Genomic DNA, 21229 nt, shown 5'->3' with positions numbered 1-21229 from the left:
CGCAACATCTTTGGGCATCCTGACCTTACGTCTGCCACTCACGTCTTTCTCCGGTGCGATGCCTTCAAGGCATATTTCACGCCTACCTACGAAGGGCTGCTTGGCGTCCTTCAACGAGCAACCAAAGCGCCTGCAATTTTCCACCATGTTCGTGAGGAAGTCGACAGTCTGAATCGCGTAAAACCGACGTGCTTAGAGACGCCTCATCACACCTCGCCTGCACAACTCGAGGTCACCATAGTCACTTCTTTATGTACAGTAGACGTGACATCGCCTTGCGGCCGTGTCCCTTTCAGCGTCTCATCTAGACCCTGCAGCGCTCCCTTCCGACAGCTTAAGGATGTTTTCAGAAGTAGCAAGCATAAGACGAAAAAAATAAACATGAAACAAAGGCACGCCATAAGGGGCGGTGATCTCGCCCCTCATGTTTAACATTGCAATACACGGGCTCTCGAAGCGGCTGGCCGCCGTGCCTGATGTGGGACACGCGCTGTACGCCGACAACATTACGATCTGGTACCCGGGAGGCTCGGAGCCGGCCGTGGAACAGGCGCTCCAGGAGGCCTTGGACGTGACCGAGTCCTTCCTGGAGGGCACGGGTCTCCGACTCTCCCCGACCAAGTCAGAGCTCATGTTATACAGACCAGCAAGGCAGGGGGTTTGGGGGCTCGTGCCGCTCGAGCAGATCCCCATAGATGTGTACACGCGGGATGGCCAGAAGATCCCCAGGCTGAATTCGATCAGAATTCTAGGATTGTTGCTCGATGCCAGGGGCTGTAATGCCAAAACCATTGCGCATCTGACCACCAAAACCGAGAATATCCTCAGATTAATCATGAGAGTCTCCAATAAGAAGGGGGGCCTAGGCGAGGACAACCTTCTTAGGGCGCATCACTCTTTTCTTATGAGCCACATCAACTATGTGGTCTCGGCCCTGCAGTGGATTGAGACTGAAAGGGACAAGCTTGACACGTTGATGCGGAAAAGCGTTAAGAAGTTACTGGGTATTCCGGTCACGACAAGCACGGACAGGCTAATGCAGCTCGGCGTTCATAACACCACCCTCGAACTAATACAGGCGCAACAAGCGGCGCAGATCACGAGGCTTTCGGGCTCCAGCGCGGGTAGGGGCCTCTTGGAGGCGGCGGGCTTGCGTCCGCGTTACAGTCACAGTGAGGCGGCTCATCTGGACGAGAACTCCAGAGGGACGTGCGTCCTCGGTCCCTTCCCTAGAAACGTTCACCCATAGCATAATTCGGGCAGGCGAGCAGCTCCTGCCAGGACGATTCTGCCAGAGACAACGGTCATCATGGAAACCTTCGTGGACGCAGCTCAATATGGGCGCTCCGGTAAATTCGCGGTCACGGCGGTCAGCAAGAAGGGCGAGCTCCTATCTGCGGCCTTGGTAGGCGCTGTCACGGCCGACGTGGCAGAGCAGGTGGCGGTTGCGCTGGCGATGCAGTATTTTAAAAGGCCGTATATCTACACTGACTCACGCGCGGCCGTCAGGGCTTTCGCTTCGAGAATGGTTGCGAGACAGGCGGAGGCGCTTCTGAAGAGCAAGTCCAGAACTAATTCTGACCCCGTGCATTACATTACTTGGTTCCGTGCTCACATGGGTGACAACTTGCTGCCGGGCCGCCCGAACCCCAATGAGATTGCTCACCGCCGTGAGCGAGAATTCACGCGCTGCGACGGCGGTGAGACTTCTTTGGATCCGGAGGAGCTCGGGCACAGCGACCCTATATTAACATTCCATAAGGTCGTCTCCCACTATAAAGAGGAACGCAGGCGCTTCCCGCCTCCACTGCCAAATCTATGTAGAGCTCAATCGATCACGCTTAGGATGCTTCTGACGAGGTCATATCCCTCGCGAGGTTTCTTAAGCAGGATAAACACACAATTTGACCCACAGTGCCCGGATTGTGGAGAGAAGTTTAGCACTCTAGCACATATGCTCTGGAAGTGTCCAGCGTTACGGGATACGTCACTCACCAGTGAACAGGACTGGGACGAGGCCATCTCTAGTACGGAACTCAAGCTCCAGTCCATGGCCGCCCAGAGTGCCCGTGAAAGAGCGGAGAGGCTTGGCCTCCCGATTCCGACATGGGAGCAGCCAGCGACGAGCCGGGGGCCCCAGCGGGTCTCTGCGGGCTAGTCCCTCAGGATCTCACTAAAAGTTCATTGTCTGTCTGTCTATCTGTCTGTGTGGTTCGTGGCATACGCACTAGCACGACATGGCTGGTAGTTAGGTTTCGGAGTTTGACACCTAGTTCTGATTCCTACAAGTTCATTAAAAAGCAGCTCATACCCATTCTCAGGTACCCAGTGACCCAAGTTACCATGAAAGAGGGCAATTAAAGATCGACACATACCCACTGACACATATTCATTTGCACAAGTTGGCGTCACTGAAGAGCACCACGTACACAGTGTTGCTGACCCAGTGATCCACGATTGTCTAGTGGTTGATTTTACACCCGGTTACCCCGGCACAACATTTGTCTATGGGCTACCAAAGTTGGCGGGAAAGATTAACGTTAGGCATGAACCGACATACACACTGCAATTTGGGGGAAGTTCCGAATGAATGCGGATAGCAATAAAATCACGTCCTATCCCATACTACACGTTATGTTCTTGCGTGCCGCCTTGAGCGAACCCTTTTTAGGTTTATAAAGTTCACTTTTCTGCTTTAGCAAGTTCTTTCGAAGCGGCGAGGGGCTGACAACTGCGAACATTCATGTTCTCAGTGAATATGAAGATACCCAAACCGACAGTAACCGAAACAATATTTTATTCAGTTTGCGTATGCCACCGCCTTGGAGCTTGTCAAAATACTGAATAAAAAGAGGATTGTTGACTCCCGTATGACGGCCAAAATAGCGAATTTAATGAAATATTGCGTGTCATGTTGCGTGAGCTTATCTCCTCCGCAAATCCGAAGAGGCTCCTATTCAATTTTCAATTTCGTCTCGTATTTTCCGGCAGTCAATATAAAGTCCGGATTTTCGGCACACACCGTTCTTCGTGCAAGTTCCCAGAGCACACAGGTAAGTGGTATCCCACGCCATGCTGTGCACTGCTTTATGGGTAGATGCCTGGAATTGGAAAAAAGAAATAAATCAGGGATTTCACAAGAACAATTCTAAGCAGGATTACAAATGAGAGCCGCAGCACGTTTGATCTCATAAGAAAAGGGGTCGTTTCTTCATGTGCACACGTGCTGTCTTTGCTCTTCGCACACTGACGCATCCATTTCTATAGCAATGGAATATTAATGACGATAGTCTTTCTTGGGGAACTTAAACGCTGAAAATTTGGTCTGTCTGTCTGTCTGTCTGTTTGTCTGTCTGTCACCCGATTCAGCCACCCGGCCAAAGTTGGACCACTTGCTTACCGCCCACACTACTTAAACTGGTACGGCTGTTCATACTTGTGAACGTTATCGATCACAAAGTAAATATTACGCATATCTGAGGCGCAACATCACTAGGTAAGTATTAGGAGGTGTGTTCCTTTAATAGAAAATACATAGATACGTAACTCTAAAGACCCTAGTTTCTTAAGCTGCGCTGAAAATTCCATGCTATGCGCGCCGACGAACGACGTTCACCGACTGCGCGCCGACGAGCGCCCTCTGCCATGGAGGAAGGAAACCCTCTGCACAAGCTCATGTTTCCCGATGTATTGCCAGATGGCGTCCATGTCTCACGCAGCACCTCCTCAATTTTATCAATGCCAGCCAGATGCGGCCGATTCAACATAAAGGAAGCGCTGTCTGAGGCAGGGCAAAACATAAATGACCGCTTGATGAAATAATGCGGTAAAATGAAATCTGTTCAAACAAACCTTCATGCCAGGACGGAAATCGTACGAGAACAGCATCACGGGTGGCCGCGGATCAGACCAGCACTCATGTAGTACGGCCGGCAGAAGACTATCGTCTTTCGACGACATTTGTAGCGAAGCACGCAGATACGCGGCAAATTTTTTGTATTGTGTTTCAAAGACATTAATTTTAGCCGTTGTGTATTACAAAGAGCACAATGGCCTTCCAAGGTGTCTTGCCTACTACGTGGTATTGGTTACGATAGTACGTCTTGTTTTATGTTCACCGTTGTTGGCAGTCGCAGGAGGCAGTTTGTTCCGAGCAGCCCTTAACTCCTCGCCGAAAATATGATGTTCTATATGGTGCGACAGCTCCGAATAAAGCCACTGGATGGGCAATCAACTGTACTTATCAGGTTAATCAGTGCGCGAATATGCCTACTGAAAAGCTTTCTACTACAAGAGAAGTGTATCGCACTTCTATCTATTTATTAACGCCAAAATAGATGCACAGAATACATTGGGGAATTCGAGTCTATTGATGTCTCTATTGTCTCTGTTGTAGTAACTAAAAGATACCTTACATAATACGAAACAAGTGCTGCGTACAATCTGACTGGTAGTGCCGTTTCAACTTCTCACTGAACAACAAGAGTATAATGTATGCATGATTTCACTACGTAAAATACGTGTCAACTCACAATGCATGAAACATTATTTGATTGCCAAGCACCTCGTGGGTAATTTGTGCAGTTGAATGCACAGTTGACGATAACCTATCAAAAAATTAACAACATGTTGCGTAAAAAAGTTTTGTAGAACGTTAAGTTCTTCAAATGGTTGTGACAATAACTGCATTAGACATATGTAATTATTGTATACATATAAATAAATGAATAAATATATATATACATAAGCCACGGAATTGGTGGCTGGAAATACTAAGGTGAGTTGCCATTTCTTGCCTGTTATTTCTTTATTGTAGCCAAAGTAATAGAATATCTTAGAAAGCTTTATAAGGTGATCGTCTGCGCATTTTCACATATTATTGACAATATTCAGAAGAAAATAATGTAAGAAGAAACTCCGCACGTTCCTGAAATAGTCACCGGTTTTAGCGGAACAGCGAAATTGAAGTCAGAATATAGACCTCCAAATGTAGGAGTAAACGATGGTACCATTATTCGGCACAATTATTACTTACATTAATTAGTGATGGTTAACCCGTGCAAATTCAGAACATCTTCATAAAATATTTTTGTGAAACGAGCTTATATGCATATCTCCATACTGACATTAGCTTGTTTATTTTTGATTGTTTTATAGCATACGCATCTTTAGTGTTCTACCGCAAAGGCGCAATCAATTCAATAACGCTGGTAAACAAAGTAAAAAGTTGAATTTTGAAAAACAGTACAGCTACTCATCCAGTGGTGTACTAAACAGGAAATATTGCAAACAAAATAAAACTTTAAAAGAATATGTGGCCCTAAGCCACGTTTATTCGGGGTACTTGGCCTCCTCTCAGCTCAAAAAGTTTTCAGGAAGGAAAATGTATACTAAGTGGCTATTGTTTTATGCTACAGAAGCTATCCATTCAAACCCCGGCTTGATCACATCGGCTTATGTACTTCCACAAGCGCTCTCTTTCACTGGCCAACACGTAATGAAATGAAGCGAACAAAATGTTTTACCAGTACATGAACGAGAAGAAAGGAAACAGAGGGGTTAGATTTTTGGTAATCACCATCAGATAACGGCAACACGTTTTGAATCCAAGGAAGGTATGATAGTGATTAGCTGGGGTTGAAAGTTAACTGTAGAAGCTAGTGAAGAGAAATGAATGTGTACAGAATAGGTGGGAACGGATCCCGCAACCTTCGCATTACGCGTTAAGGGAAGGTTGTGGGTTTGTCTCCCACCGGCGAAAAGTTATCTTTTTGGCTACTTTCATTTTTTTATTCCTCATTATCTTCCACATTTCAATTGTCCCTATGCATTCCTCGGCTTCATTGCCTGTAAGCTTTAGATCATTGCGATTTAGAAAAACAGAGCCCTCGATTTCCCTTCTTCTCTCATTCATTATTAGCGAGGCTCTCGAATCTAGCAGCATTGATGTCTTTAAGTACCATACGAGAGTTTATTAGCCATGTGCCTGCTCTTCTAATTTCACGTGTTACGCCACGCCGTCTGGCAAAAAATGGTGTTTCACATCCGCCTGCCGTGGCTTTGAGTGGCACGCGTAATGTGAACGTTTTGGGTTCGACCCCTCCAACGAGTTATCTTTTTGTCTACTTTCACTTTTGCTTTCTTCATTATTCTCTACATTTCAATTTCAGCCACAGCCAATCACCCGTACGCTTTACTTGGCTTCATTGCCCTTTGGCTTGATATGGTCGTGATTATATGTGTTTAGTCAGATAGAGAATAAATGTACTCAATGATAACTCCAATAAAAACTTAATACAATAACTTTTTGCTCCAATGACCCCTTCTTAATACCTTTTCGTAAGAGCAACGTATCATGAGTATGCAAAAGTAGACACGAGAAAAAATAAATGCATACAATGAGCGTGGGTCAATGTCATACCAACGGCAACAAAACCTAGTGCCCCTGTCAATTGATATCTAGGATACGACAACCACTGTTATTCTGTATTGTCAGAAATGGAAGTAGCTGTAAGGATAATAACTTTGGAGTTGTTAATAAAAGATGTTGCTTATAACACTGCCCTAGACGTGTTGCACGGTGTCTCAAGTAAAACACCTCGCAGACGCTAATATCGGTTTGCAAATATTAGACCGCATACATTGCAATTTTTTATTGCATTGTAACAATAAAGCGCAACATTTTTATTTAGCTTGTTCAATGACGTATAAATTTTAAACACACGCCACTTGCTAACGTTTCAAACCGCCAGTACAGGCCGCGTAAAAGAGGCGACTAGTCACAAACGGCTTGAATATTGGTGGTACAACGGCGGGAAAAACATGCAATGAAGCGAATTTTTTACCATGAACAATGTAGATTAAGGACATTAGAAACAGACTACCGTCACTTCTATCCTTAGGAGATGATTGGCGATGCAAATGCGATCCCCAATATTTTTTTTATAATGGGTGTGTATTTGGTGATGGAAGCTTATATGTCATCCTGATTAGCGTGAGGATTATAATAATCAAAGAAACGAGGAAGAGACATAGCTGCGACAAGTCCCCAGAGTTGTGCCAAGGTAGTGCAGAGGGTTAATAAAAAGCTTGACGAGCTATGTGAACTGGTCAGGCTGCTTCTTCACACTTGCTTTTTTTGTATTATTGAAGAGCGGTACCTATCAAGTAGGACGTGAGCAGTTACCCAGTTTGCATGAACGAGCGACATATACTCAAAGGGACATACAGAGTGACACAAGCAGGCGTGAAATGGGTTAAAGAGATACGTGCATAGATAACGGAATGTGCGTGATATATATCCTTAAATATATAACCCTCGTCTATTTATCCGTCCACTGTGTATCCTCCACGTATACCTTTCCACTTTACCGCCGGGAAGTGACACCTCAGGATGTGAACACGGCGCGGACTACTGTCGTAATTGACTGAGCTTCTTCTTGTCAACAGTACAATGTTCCGAGCGCATCTTTCAATGTTTAAACCAACCGGCACAGCATAGAACTCTTCAAGACCTACTAGAGTGCGATCGGATATACGTTGCCTTCTGTGGATAAATTCAAAATACATAATACGTAGACAAGGGAACGGTGCCTGCCACTAAGCGTGTGCACCCTTTGACGCTGGTGATATGTCTCGGAACACCACGGAATAGGTCGCGCATGATGCGGTGGTGCCGGGGAAGAGGGTCATCGTGACCATAGAGCTTCATGCATATTTTTGCAGCAAACTCAATGAGCGTGACCGAGGTATAGGGACAGAGAATATGATGTCCCTGGTGCAGAAGTAGCGGCCTGCCCAGTTCATGCCCCGCCGTTGCTGTAGACCCCAACCTGGGCACGACACCATTTTGAGTTTGTTCCTGTAGCCCGCGGATGGCGAACGCCACCAGTGCGATCACCTCTGCCTGACGAAGAGTTGCAGCACCGCGCCCGACATCCAGCTAGGGAATAGGAAAGCCAGCACTTGGTTCTTCACATGCTTGTTAGACCTCGTCGATTCATAAAATTTGCGCGGTTATCTACTATTAAAGATTTGGATGACTTACGTGATTTTATTTTTTAGCTTTCGCGATCATTTTTTCTAACACTGCGCTTTGTTGTTTATCATCGCGGATGACAATTGTTTGTTTTTAATATGCCATCAGATAAGTTTTATGTTCGTTTGCTTATTTCAAATAAAATAATGAGGTTTTCTGCATGCAATGAGAAAACAACTATTTATAAATGCATACAAACTTTTCCTGCTGGTGTACCTAAGTACACTGCTTCGCACCAGTTGTCGTACACTGAAAATATAAAAGATAATGTGAGAATTTAGGTTCGATGTTTGGTAATGTTTCATTTGTTGCACTGGTGAGTACGAGGTCGTGGCTTTTAGCGACACCGCCGCGGCGGTGGCATGCTTCAGCCCGGCAGCATTCCCGTGGAAGCAATGCAAAACGCTTGTATCCAGTGAATTGTGCATATGTTATAGAACCGAAAGTAATAAATATATTCCGGTGTCCCACGTCGCGGCGTGCCATATAAGCGTATAATAGATGCCACATGTACAACCGCGAAATTAAAGACAAATGCTGCAGAAATTACGTACACTTCTGCCTGCCAATGCGTTAGCATGCTTTGCCTCGGCTTTTTACTTCGCTTATGCTTACTTGCTTTTGCTAGCTTATGCATGTCGACCCTTCGCTTTTCCGGTGCCTACGCATTAGAAGACAATTCATAGAATTCCTGTAGCATTTTTTTGCTTACCCTGTCTCTCATGCTTAGCCATATCATAACGTTCTAAACACAGTTCATTCCACACAATCACGAGATTAGATTACAATATTTTTTACCGATGCGTTTTGTGCAAATACTGGGAATCGGGCAACCTGTATTTCTTCTGTGGAGGCTGCAAACCTGCTTCTCCTTCGCTATGATTGTATCGCTGCTCCTGTGTCGCCGTAGCTGATTATGATGATGATGATGATGATCCTTCACCATGGCTCGCACCCACTGAGGGGGATAGGCCAAGAATCGGGCGGCAGTAGGTAGCTAAAAAAAAATTCTTTTTGACAATGAGATACGCAAAGTAAAGAAGGCATAAACAAAAACAAAGAAAATTTTGTATACCTAGAGTATTGTGCCAACGAGCAGTCAGACTAACCGAAAGGTGAAAAATATAGTTATTATCAAGGTCAGAAGAAATACAATGTTACTAACGAATTTGGAGAAACAAATTTCAGTGAAATGAATAATGATCTGATAGGTAGAATAAGGTTACTATAATTAACAGGGTAATCGTCTTGTTTCTGTTAAAAATTGAAAGACTGCGCAACAAACGTCTCTGTGACAATAGCCGAGGGAGGAGGCCCCAAATGATAATAATACTGGTGTACTTAATCTTAATCCAATTTTGCAGAGTGGAACTTCGAGTAATTTCGTTCTCTGGTTTGAATAACGTCGGCATGATAAAAAGTAGTGGTCTATTGTTTCAATTTCCTTACAATTTTGGCACAGAGGGGACATCGTCAGACCAGCTCTGTGTAAATAGAAATTCAATTCCGGGATGCGACAGCGTAATTTGGAGAATGTAACTTCTAACTGTCGAGAAGGACACCACTGATTATTCCAGCCAAAACCGAGATGCTGAAAGTCTGTAGATGGGATCAGCGATAATTTGATTAAGTCATTTCGTAGGCTAAACGTTCTGAATCTCGATGCAGTGACGTAAGCTGTATCCGGTAAAATATGAAGCACAGGTCCATTTAAAGATGTTCTGCCTAATAAATCTGCCATTTCGTTTATGTATAAACCGCAGTGTCCAGGAACCCAGAGTAAATTAATTTTTTGTAACGTTGTAGGGATTAAATTTTGAAACACATTTAAGATAGTTGAATTCGTTGCCGAGGAAAGCGACACACATACCGACCGAGAGTCTGTTACTACGACAGCTGATAATTGATTCGGGGGTAGTTTGCGCAGTGCTAAAACAATCGCCAATAATTCTGCTATGAAAATAGTCGTGTAATCCGGAAGGCGAATAGAAAAGGACCAACTAAGAGAAGGAGAAAAGATGCCTACGCCAGCCTTTTCGTTTAACAGTGAAGCGTCCGTGGCTATTACATTGTTTGTTTCCTGGTGAGAGAGGTAATCTTGATTAATCTTCATCTGCCTTATCTTCGTTCTTTTTCTTCGGTGCGGGTATGAGCGCAGAGTATTTGCTTTTTATTTTACGATAAGATCGCGTGACGTCACGTTTTTGTTTTATTTTTTAAGGGCTACTAATAATCTACTAACGAATAAATGTCTTAATTTCGCCAACGATGCATTTATTTTGCAGATTAGGGTGTGACACTTTTCGCGTTGCGGACACATTATTCTGGGGTACTCGCCAAAGGATGCTTACGCATTAAAAAACAATGTCGCATTCAGAAAGGCGCAACGTGGGACAAGCATAGACGAGGGCGCACAGAGTGCGCCTGTCGACAGTTCATAAGAGAAGTCCGCGAACCAACTGACATTATTGTCTCTGAAGCGTTATGCCTTAGCACAATGTCATTGGCATTGTTCAATAAAGAGTAACGCTGGTTGGGATTTAAAGGTGGTAATAACAGCACCGTAATCTACATATTTTTCATTTTTAGCGCTACTTTTACTTTGGTGTACTTATGTATGCCTACTGTTATGTTTCGCTTAGAACTGCGATGCCCGGACCACTGGTAGTAAATTCCGATTCACGTGAAGCGGCCACGCTCGGACCAAGTGCAAACGCATGGTAATCGGTGCGCCCAGCGATCACGCTCGTGAACATGAATAGACGTGTCAGTCACAAGGGTCAGAGACGAAGACTGAAGTGCCGCCCTCAACCTTTCCTCACCCACTGAGGACGTTCACCCCGCTCCGGTAACCCGCCATCTCTACTCTTCTACCCCATGTGTCCTGCAGTGGCAGAGAATACAGGTGGAGATTTCCCAGATGGTGGAGGGTATAAGAAAGCCAGCCAGCAGCCACGTGGAGAACACTTTTAACAGTGAAGCTGTTTAGGGATCCTGTTTAGGCCAGCCGTAATTTGTGGTGCGCATCAAGAAACTACCAAGAAAGAAAATAAAATTTCTTGCCGAGGAGGGATTCGAGCCCTCGTACCTCCGGTCCCATGACGAGCGTCATAACCACTAGGCTATACACCACGCTTGCATAATGTGCATTTATACTAACCATAAGATTGCGTTCTAGCGTCATCATCTTCGTCCACAGCTGGCGAGTTCGTACGCACGTGCTCTGCGAGGTGAAGAGAGAGAGAGATTGTGGTTGTGAAGAGGAAGATGCGCTTTTTTCACAACCACAATCTCTCTCTCTCTTCACCTCGCAGAGCACGAGCGTACGAACGCGCCAGCTGTGGACGAAGACGACGGCGCTGGAACGCAATCATATGGTTCGCATAAATGAAGAGGTTTTGCACGCTGTGAGAGCGAGAGAGACAGAGGCGCATTCACGGAGCGGGTCTCCTGGAGCGCGGTGTCGGCATTGAAACTTGGTGTCGGTGTTGCAAGCTGCGCTATGCAACGCGCAGTGACGGCCGTAAGTGCGAGACGCGCGAAAAGAAATGATCATTATCATGAGTAATAAGAGTAAAAGTTCGCGCAAACTTCCGGAAAATGCTGGGCTACGATCGCCCAGCTTCGCTGTTTCAAGCGTTGCCCGGCCGAGTGCAAGGTTATTTTTGCTTTGCCCTAGCGTGCAGGTGCATGCACGCTGAACTTTTCTTGTACGTTTTCTTTGGAGCACACAGCTCACCCGTACAAATGTATTCAACTCTGTTACTTGTTTTTCCGTCGCCTCGTCTTCTCTGACCCTCCGATGGTCAACCTGGTTCGACCTCCAAGCAGACGCTGTTGAAGGTACCCCGAAACCTCGGCCCGTAACACTATTGCAACGAAGAAGCATTGCATGCAAGCACTGTGTGGCGTTAGGTTCTTTCCCCGTCTCGTGTGAAGCAGTGCTAAAATTAAGAACAAATAAGTGCTCCAAAGAAACATTGACAGAATGCGCCTGGTGACTACATAGGTAGAGTTCCTCCTAAATCGGGCTTCTGCGGGCGGGTACCTATGAACAATTTCGCCAAATGTTCCGAAGCCGCATTTCTGACCTCATTTGGTGAACAGCAAAAGCTGGCGAGAGCTTTGCACCAGGTGATACTCGCAGGTTAGGCAAAAAAATCTGGCGTTAAATGATCTGAAACAGAAGTCAGTCTTAAATAAATTGTGCATAGTGAGAACACATTATTTTGTGCAGGTTGTACCTACGTTAGAGGACCTAATAAAGAAACGACAAAGCATGAAAGTGTCTAACTCAACATATGAGATAAATTCGACGAACTATAAAAGCTTACAAGCAATCAGAATGTAAGCACTATTTAAAATCACTACGTCGTAAAAATCGAGGAAGAAGTAACAAAAAATTGCGACAAAAACATCTCACGATCACTGCCGACCGTAATGCGTTTAGCATTGAATGGATATAGCGAAACAACGCATTGCCACCGTGGAAACCAGTTATGTATAAGGCGCGTACTGCAGCGCGACTCCTCTTTCAGGCTTCTCTAGGAAATTCGGCGCCATCTAGCTTCTCCACTACGAAGCTTGTAACTTGCCTTCGAAATGCATGGCGCGCCGGTGCTTGCGAAAAGGCGGCAAGGCTCTTCGGCGAGGCATAAAATATCGGCCACCGTAAGGCTGCCATGGTGATAAAAAAGAAGTCAGTTGTGAAAATCTAGCCGGGTGGACAAGAATACAAAAGGAAGAAAAATCTTTAGCGAGTGGTCTTCAATTTGGTGGTATTCTATGCGTCTGCACTAAAATATGTAATGTAACGTAAAGGCAACACAAAACGTATATTGGTGATCATTCGATTATTGTGGTCAGCCAGGTCATTTGTTTGTGGCATCATGGGGCTGAAGTGCGAGACATACAAGTGCTCTTCCACAATGGCCGCGATAAATTAACGTCCGCGGCCGCTTAGTACCACACAAGGCGTGTCATAATAATAAACTGAACTAGGAACAGCGACACTTCGGTGGCAGTACACGATGGTGTAGCCACTGTCTCGCAGTAGAGCGCTAAGTAGTCGGCGCAGACGATTATCCAGCGGTTGACATTCAATGTCTTAGAAAAACGACGGAAGAAGTCAATTCTAAATTGCCAAACTCGTGACCTGAGCGGCGGCACCGCTCACAGGAGAGCAGATGAGGCAGTGGTTCAACGCTTTAGACGTTGACAATGCGTGCGGCTGGACACTAGCAACTTGACCAAGTGGTGCATCCAGGGCCAGTAAAAGCACTCTTGATTGCTATAAAGAGTTTATAAAGAGACGTATCGCTTAGCCTGAAGATTTGTTAGGCTAAGACTCTCCGACCGGCATCACTACAAGGAAGCGTGCACGCGTGGTTGAATTTTATGCAGGATCCCCCGCGTACATAGTAGCGGCGTATTGAACAGGCCGTACTGAGGAGCGACTCAAAATTGGTGTGTTCGACTATAAAGACATCTTGATCAATGAAATCGTGTGTCATACAGGCGACTAGGTAATCAAAATGTATGAGTCACAACCCGTTGTGCGAAGCGGCATCTGGGAATGGCAGTCTGCATCAGAACATCTTCAGACACTCTTGTAAGTAACAGCGAAGTTGTGTTCTTGTCACCACAGATGCTAGTGAACAAGGTGCCCTGAAGGATTGGGGAGGTTCACAAGTCAGCACAGAAAGTGCTTGTCTGTGGTAGCTAGGAATGGGCCGTCCATACAGTAGAAACAAAATCGCTGAACCGCAAATATTGCAGTGAGGTCACCACGATATCGCGTTTTGGTTTGCTGAACGAAAGGCTTGAAAAAACAGTGACGTGCTGACAGTGATGATAGCGTTAGTGCAAGATGACAGCAAGACCAATGCCACTAGCACCTGTGTGGATGTTCCTCGGTGCCCGAAGATTGAAATGAGGAAACGTCGGAAGGTAAGCGGTAACTTCAATTTTTTGGAATGCAGTTCAGCACTCCAGTGTCGACTCAAATCAGTCGCATTCGCCGAGGAGATTTGTCAGAGGATAGGCGGTGTCGTAAAAATCAGAAATAAATGAGCTGAGGTGAACGAAAAGGACTTCAAAACTACGAAGCTGCTTCACTATGATGCACTGAATGCCTGTACAGATGCCGTCTTGGGGGAATCAGTCCAGATAACGTCCTTATCAACAAGTTAACCAAGCACAAGAGCTTGACAATCATCACACTGACATTTTTGGACTTAGGATGAAGACCAGACAATATCCTCAGGAATTTGGGCTCATTACATGCAGGTCCGAAGATGACGGCAGCCACATAGTACATACATAAGTGTCACTTTGAGCCGCCCAGAATGGTGTCCACGGACCTATCGAAGGTTTCTGGAACGTCGCACAACCCAAGAGGCATCACACGGAAACTGAATAACATGTCCGAGATTGAGGAGGCTGTTTTCGCATTGTCTTCCGGGTGAATCGAAATTGGCCACTAGCCCGAGCGTAGGTCCAAGAAGTAAGAGGCCGAATTAAGGCTGTTCATTGCATCATCAATGCTGGGAGTAGGGTTGAGCCTTATTTTATTCACGGCATTCAATCGGCGATATTTGACACAGAATTTCCAGTTAACAACTTTCTGACCAGTATGGCTGGAGCTTCTCCATGACTAGAGAAATCAAGTAGTAATTTTATTGCGATAGGAATTATATGGCCACTCCAGGCTCGTTTTTGCCGTCGGCGTCGCCGTGATGTTCCGTGTAAAGTTCAAGGAAGATAACACCGTCGCCGCGCGCCGTATGCTGCATGTGCGAGTAAAAGCATGCATGAGGAGTCGATGATCGTGGCTCAATCTGCCGTGCGCAAGGGAAAAAAATCGGAGAGTAAATGCGCTGTCTTCCATCGCGCGAAAGGCCATGGGGGGATTGGAGGGAGAGAGGGCGGCGTTGTGCTCCGTCAGCAACTGCATAAGTATTTCGGGACCAGGCACAAGGGAAACTGGTAATCGCGCCTCAATCTTGCCCACGATAGGGGGGAAAGCGGAGAGGCGGTGCGGTAGGGAGAGACACGGCTTCAACTCCGCCACCAGCTGCGTACTTTGCGCGCCGTATCTTCAAACCGATCTGCAGATGGTTCACACCGTTGTGCGGGCTGTGTTCTCGCCGCTCAATTTGCTTTGAAGCAATAGACCACACGAAGGTCACTTTGGTCACTGCTGTTTACACCAGCGTTTTGACAGCGAGTGTCCACGCACATCGAGTGTATTGTTCATGCCTGTGCGCGCTGACACCATGCTTATTAATTCAGTAATTAAGCAAATATTTCCTCGTTTAAACGACCGATAAAACTACTAACCTTACTTCGTATAGCTGCCTACTAATTTGCTATTGCCATCGATGCTTTGCCTTTCGGGCGAAACTGCGACTTTTTATCGTCATTTTTCGCTGACGTTTTCATCAAATAGTTTGCACTCTGTGGGTGAGACGCGATAAGATTTTGCCTTATTGGGCCGGACATTCCTCTATTGATCATATGGTGTGTTCGATACTAAGAGACCAAACGCGTTTTCTGAGGCTTCTCAAAGCTGAACACAGCCAGGTGCTGAAAAAGCGCATGCCCCAACATATGGCATTCACACTTGCTGAGCGAATTGTTTACTCCTAATGCATGTGTTATGTTAACGAAAAGCCGATTTTACAAATTTCGTGTATATTTTATTTTCACAGGTTCCTTTTAGCATTTGCATTTGACTACTTTTCCTCCATGCTCTGCCCGTCAGCCATGCGCCTCTACGATTGGCATTCATCTTTTTTGTTCGCTGATTCAACAGCAATCTGTACCGAAAGAAGTAACTATTGCGTTAGATGGCTCTACTTTTTTGTGTATTGTCTCATTTTTATTTTATTGCATATCACATGTTAGGGGCCAAAACTGGTTTATCATACAGTGTTGCCTATTTTTCACCAAGGTCATCTACGTACAAATAACTTCAACAAATAACAAACGCGCTAGGTCATCTCGAGACGGTTGCATACGAATGTTTCGTTATTTCAGACTTAATAATATCTCGAAAGAATTAAATTTAGATAAGATGCTCCTAGTTGAACTGTAAATAGTGTTTGGTAGGTATACTTCTGTTATCCTTGGCCTTACCTGGTGCCTTGCCAGTGTCGGCATGCCAATCTGTAATTGCAGAGAATATGCTCTAAACACATTTGAAGGTGACACATCTTGTAGGCGGGCGCCCCAATGTATTTATTTCGGTCGGTGCGTGCAACAGGGTTTAATTTAAAGCAAGCCTCAAAATACTAGGGCGTATCAGAAACTCCTTGCCCCTATTTTTTTTATTATCCAAAATAAGGTACATAGAGGTAATTACAAATATACGTACTTTTTTACATACCTTATACTATTTTCCTGCATAGTCTACACACCGGCTGCGACAGTTGTCCCATCGCATAACAAATTTGAGATGCCCCTGTGGTAAAATTCATCCGGTTGACCCTGGAAACACCGTCGGACTGCTGTCTTGGATTTATCGTTGCACGTGAATGGCTGTCCAGCCTGCAACTTCTCCAGTGGACCATCCCAAAGCGAGACACCTTCCTCCATACGTGGGCCGCATTTCCTTGTGGATTTTGCTGGACATTGATTCCTTGCTCCATAGAAAACCAATCACACTTCGTTGCTCGTACCCGGTGGACGCGTGCAGCAGAACCACCATCTTCAACATCTGACAGCAGCAGCATGCCGCGGAGCTACCGTCAAATAAGGCCGGGCTGGCTCAAAAAAGATCCACCGCTGGGAATGGATGTTGACTTCGCATTTACCGTCACAATTTGGCTAAAAAAATAGGGGCAAAGACTTTTTGATTCACCCTCGTATGGTTTTAACTTCCTTCATCATCATCATCATCATCATCATCATCATCAGCCTATATCTATGTACACTGCAGGACGAAGGCCTCTCCCTGCGATCTCCAATTACCCCTGTCTTGCGCTAGCGTATTCCAACTTGCGCCTGCGAATTTCCTAACTTCCATAACACATCCCAAATAAAATAGTTTACTTGCGCAGATACATTCAATTAGAAACGGTTTATTGCGCAGTTAGCATTCCTAGGGTAGCTCACGCACTTACCAGGGGCTAACTGTGTACCTATCTGTCTATCTATCTATCTCTCTAACCGTTTTGCTACCAACGTGGGTAGCTGGGTCGTCCATGGTGGACTGAGTAGCAGGTCGGGCTTCTGGGCCGAGGGAACCGGGTTCAAAACCAGCCGTCGGACCAATGTGGGCCACTGGGTTAGCGGCACTCTCTGCCTACCTATGTGCCACTCGTCAATTCACCTCCTTGACGCCGACATGGGTTCCGGAATAGGGCCGGTATTTTGTAGCGATGCCTTTCCGGTAATAATGCCTTTTCGCGCTTATCGCTCTTTCTCAGTGGTCGGAGCGACGGTCCTCTCGCGTTATCAACGGGATGATAAGACTAGAGTAGAATAAGTGATAATGCCTCGCTACAAAATTGCGGCCTAGGTATTTGTTCATGTACCGCTCTTCATTTATTCTCTTACACTCTGACTTCGAGCACTGCGTATCTGCCACTCGCTCTGTGTTGCTCTTCAATGTAGTACTTCGTTCTTATCAATATTAGTCACTGAGTATGTGCCAGTAGGTGTGCGCCGCTGTTCAATTAACGGCTTTGACGCGAACATTAGAAACTAGGTAATGGCGTCTGGGAATATGCCGCTCTATAATGACAACAAAACATCCGCCTAGTTGCTCCGCGGCTACGTGGAATCGAAAGGGCACCTAGCGCATACTTTACCGTGGCGCCGATAGACAGTACAGTGTATGTAGTGAGAAGCAGCCCGTCGTATCAGCTGTGCGGCGGTAGAGGAGCCTGGAAGTATTTCGACAATACGAATTTACCGCTAGAATACCTCCCGTGCTGGGCATAATCGAAACCGCTTCGCACGGGTTTCCTAAGAATAGCAGCCCGACGCTAGGCTGTGCCACAAGTGCACCGGGTATGTGCCGCTTTTCAATGGACGTATTCAACGCTAGCGCTTTAGCGAGCTGCGCCATAAATGCACTGCGTATGTGTCGCGATTCAGTGAACCTCTCGCCAACTTACTGGGTGTGTGACCAGAGCGGGAACAATTCTCAGCATTCGCGCGCAACGGAGCGCCACGCATTTCATGTCGGAGGCCTCATGCGGACATATTGGCAGCGCCATTAAATGGCGCGGCGTGTCCCGAAAAAAGTGCGGCAACAGTCACCGATGTTTCTTAAAAATGTAGTGTCCCCCTTTCTCCATTGGATCCCCTGTGTTGGCACAGGAGAGGCTATAGAGATGCTAGGGGATGCCTCTCGAAAAGAACTTATTGTAAACATTTCGCGCGTAGCGATAAAAAGAAACTAATCTCCTTTTTGAAATCTGCACCAAGAGGTCGATTAGTTTTTACGCATTACAACGTTAGGTGCGTTGTCTCGTTCATCACACCAGGTGATCCTCGACTCATCGCTGTTAAGCACAGTATACTAAGTATACATCAAACGAGCCGTCGCACCTCGTATCATCCGGTACACTCTGTACTCTAATTGTAACCTATATTACTGTTGTGGCTCCTTCATTTCAATGAATAACAATTGATCGGGGCAGATTTACATGAAAACTAATTTCGTATCTGTGTGACTAGTCGGAAGCAAATCTTACTCTTCTGATGTTTCCAGCCAGAACTGTCAATAAGCAGATCTGTGAAGGATGAATCCAGCAAAACTTGGGCGTTATCAAAGTCTGAAAATAAGTAACAAGACGTTGAGCAAGATACATGCACACGAAAAAGCTATGTAAGTGTCGGCCGACAATGATCTGAATTTCGTTGTCCAGAAGGCAAACATACAAATACTATATTGCTCGTTCCTTTTCGCATTCGATACTTCATCTTCATTCACTATAACCCTTCAGCAAACTTCGTTGTAAAACAGTACAATTTCTCACAACAAATTCATATTCAGGCAGCTTTATCTATACTGCATTCCTTCCCAAGGACAATTTTCTACTGTCAAGGAATATTTCTTGAACCAAGGCTACGTCTAGCTTTCGGCAAGCTGTCGGCGGCATGTGTATCTCGATTCCTGCTCACATGTCGCAGAATATACCACGAAACATACACCCTATAGGCACTGTCATCCCAGGAAGTCGTGCCATATAAACCTGGAATCAGTTCAAAAAAGAAAATGCCACGAGCAGCAATTCACTACATTACTCTACAAGATTTTCACAAAGAATTTGTAGTGGCAACACACATTTTCACGGATGGCTCTACAACTCAACGTCACTCTTCTTGTGAACTTTTGTGCCCCCTACAAGGTACAGATTCTCGTTTCGTTTTGAGCGTGCGAGATAATCTACATCAGCTGAGCTGTACTAAGGCGGCCATTGTGTATTTCCTTCGACATCCCCCACCAAGGAGCTGAGTGACATTCACGGATTCGAAAGCAGCCGTACAAAATATGTGGAACAGGCACAAGTGATGTATAAACAAACCTGCAGCCTCTGACATCGCCTATCTTCACCGCAAGGCCAACATTGCTCGGCGTTGCATAACCTTCCAGTGAACAACTTGTCATGTCGGTATTTAGCGAAACAGAAAAGCGGATGATGCTGCACGAAATTTACTTGTGTACTGAAATTTTCGAAGAATAAATTTAACAAAAGCCGACACTTCAAACATGGCAAAAAAATATGCCTATGGGGAAAAGTATCGCTTCTGCAACCTCACACTTTGCCAAGAGAACTTTATACAATTTTTCGACCCTTGACTAAGTCAAGAATTCCAAAGCCACTTCCCCGCCACTTAGAGACATTGTACCATCGCCTTCGACTGAACGTAGCACTCATGAACAATCATGTATATCGCGTAGGACATACCATTTATCCCTACTTTGACAACTGTGGCAGCTGAGAGACGGCGGAGAAATTAATAGTTGAAGGCCTCGCCTACCATGACGAAAATAGGACAATTTCTCACGGTGCGTTGCCGCTACCTAGCATCTTATGCTCAATGCCCAGCCCTACAAATCAGCCGAGGGTCTTCAATTTATTCTTTCAATAGCTATTAGCAGTTGGGCTTCTGGACAAGCTTTAAATATTCACAAAATACACAAAAGCCTAAACTCACCCACCATATCACCTTTAAGTATCGTGATCAGGTTCACTCGCTCATTTCATACTTTCATTTTAGAGTGCAGCTCTTAGGCGCCAGTTCCTGCCTTCAGCATCGGCACACCTCGGCGTTGTGAGCCAACGAGCACACCGAAAGATGAAAGCTAACGCGGAGCCATTTATTCAAATAATTGATTTCATGCCTAATGCCGTATCTGATTATGGTCCCTCGTTCTCGCGTAAAACCCCATAATTACCTATTTTTGCACCCCGAACAATATTTACGCGTATCCATTAGAACCAGATTTCTCCGGCAAGTTTGTCCTTTAGGAAAGGGCAATAATTACTGCAGCTTTTCCAAAACTAATCTGCTATTCTATTAATTTTGCTGCTAGAGTACATGATGGGAACCAGTAAAGCAGGACGACTGCACACATGGATAATTGTTCCGATAGGTACCCACTCCTTCCCCCCCCCCCCTCTCGCTAGGATGGACACAGAAATGCTCCCAAAGCAGATGATAATGTATGTCAACAAAGAAAAAAGTTCTTACGATAAGGACAGCATTAACATCTCCTGCGAAGCATGTCCTACTTTTTGTACTTCTTTGCTTTGTTAAAATATGCGGAGAAAAAAGTACAGAAGAGATTGCGAAATGCCTGTGCCCTTGTTCTTTTTGTTAACGTGGTTTCCTTTAGTTGCACTAATAATGCTTGACCATACGAAGATTTGTAGACATGAGTTTGTTACAATATTTCCGTACCCCTCTCCTTGCCATTATGTGTTTCTGTTAGTGATTTCGCTTGTTTAAATAAGCCATTTGTGTTCAGACAGTGTTTCAACTATTGCTTTTCTTTTGTAACAGTTAACAGAAGAATCCCGAAGATTGCACTTCAGTCAGCAAAACCCCCGATTTCTCCCTGGTTTTTCTTTTTAAAAGTAGCACCCGATTCTTACCCCCCCCCCCCCTTGAATTTCAAAATAATAAATCGTGAAAATGAATGACATTACCGTTATCTAATGTGAGCAGCAA

General features: G+C 45.3%; 1 long non-coding RNA gene across 1 annotated transcript; it reads right to left on the bottom strand.

Annotated features, from left to right (window-relative positions):
* Positions 1-2775: 2775 nt before the first annotated feature.
* Positions 2776-18828, bottom strand: LOC125945948 (uncharacterized). Its single transcript, XR_007467253.1, has 4 exons — positions 18745-18828; positions 8238-8287; positions 4533-4607; positions 2776-3101 (listed from the first exon to the last, which is right to left on the bottom strand). It is a non-coding gene; the product is annotated as an uncharacterized LOC125945948 (long non-coding RNA).
* Between the last annotated feature and the right edge of the window lie 2401 nt (positions 18829-21229).

Source organism: Dermacentor silvarum, chromosome 5, assembly GCF_013339745.2.
Source record: "Dermacentor silvarum isolate Dsil-2018 chromosome 5, BIME_Dsil_1.4, whole genome shotgun sequence".
Taxonomy (NCBI): Eukaryota; Metazoa; Arthropoda; class Arachnida; order Ixodida; family Ixodidae; genus Dermacentor; species Dermacentor silvarum.
Note: the sequence above shows the minus strand (reverse complement) of the source record. Positions and strands in the feature narration are given on the sequence as shown.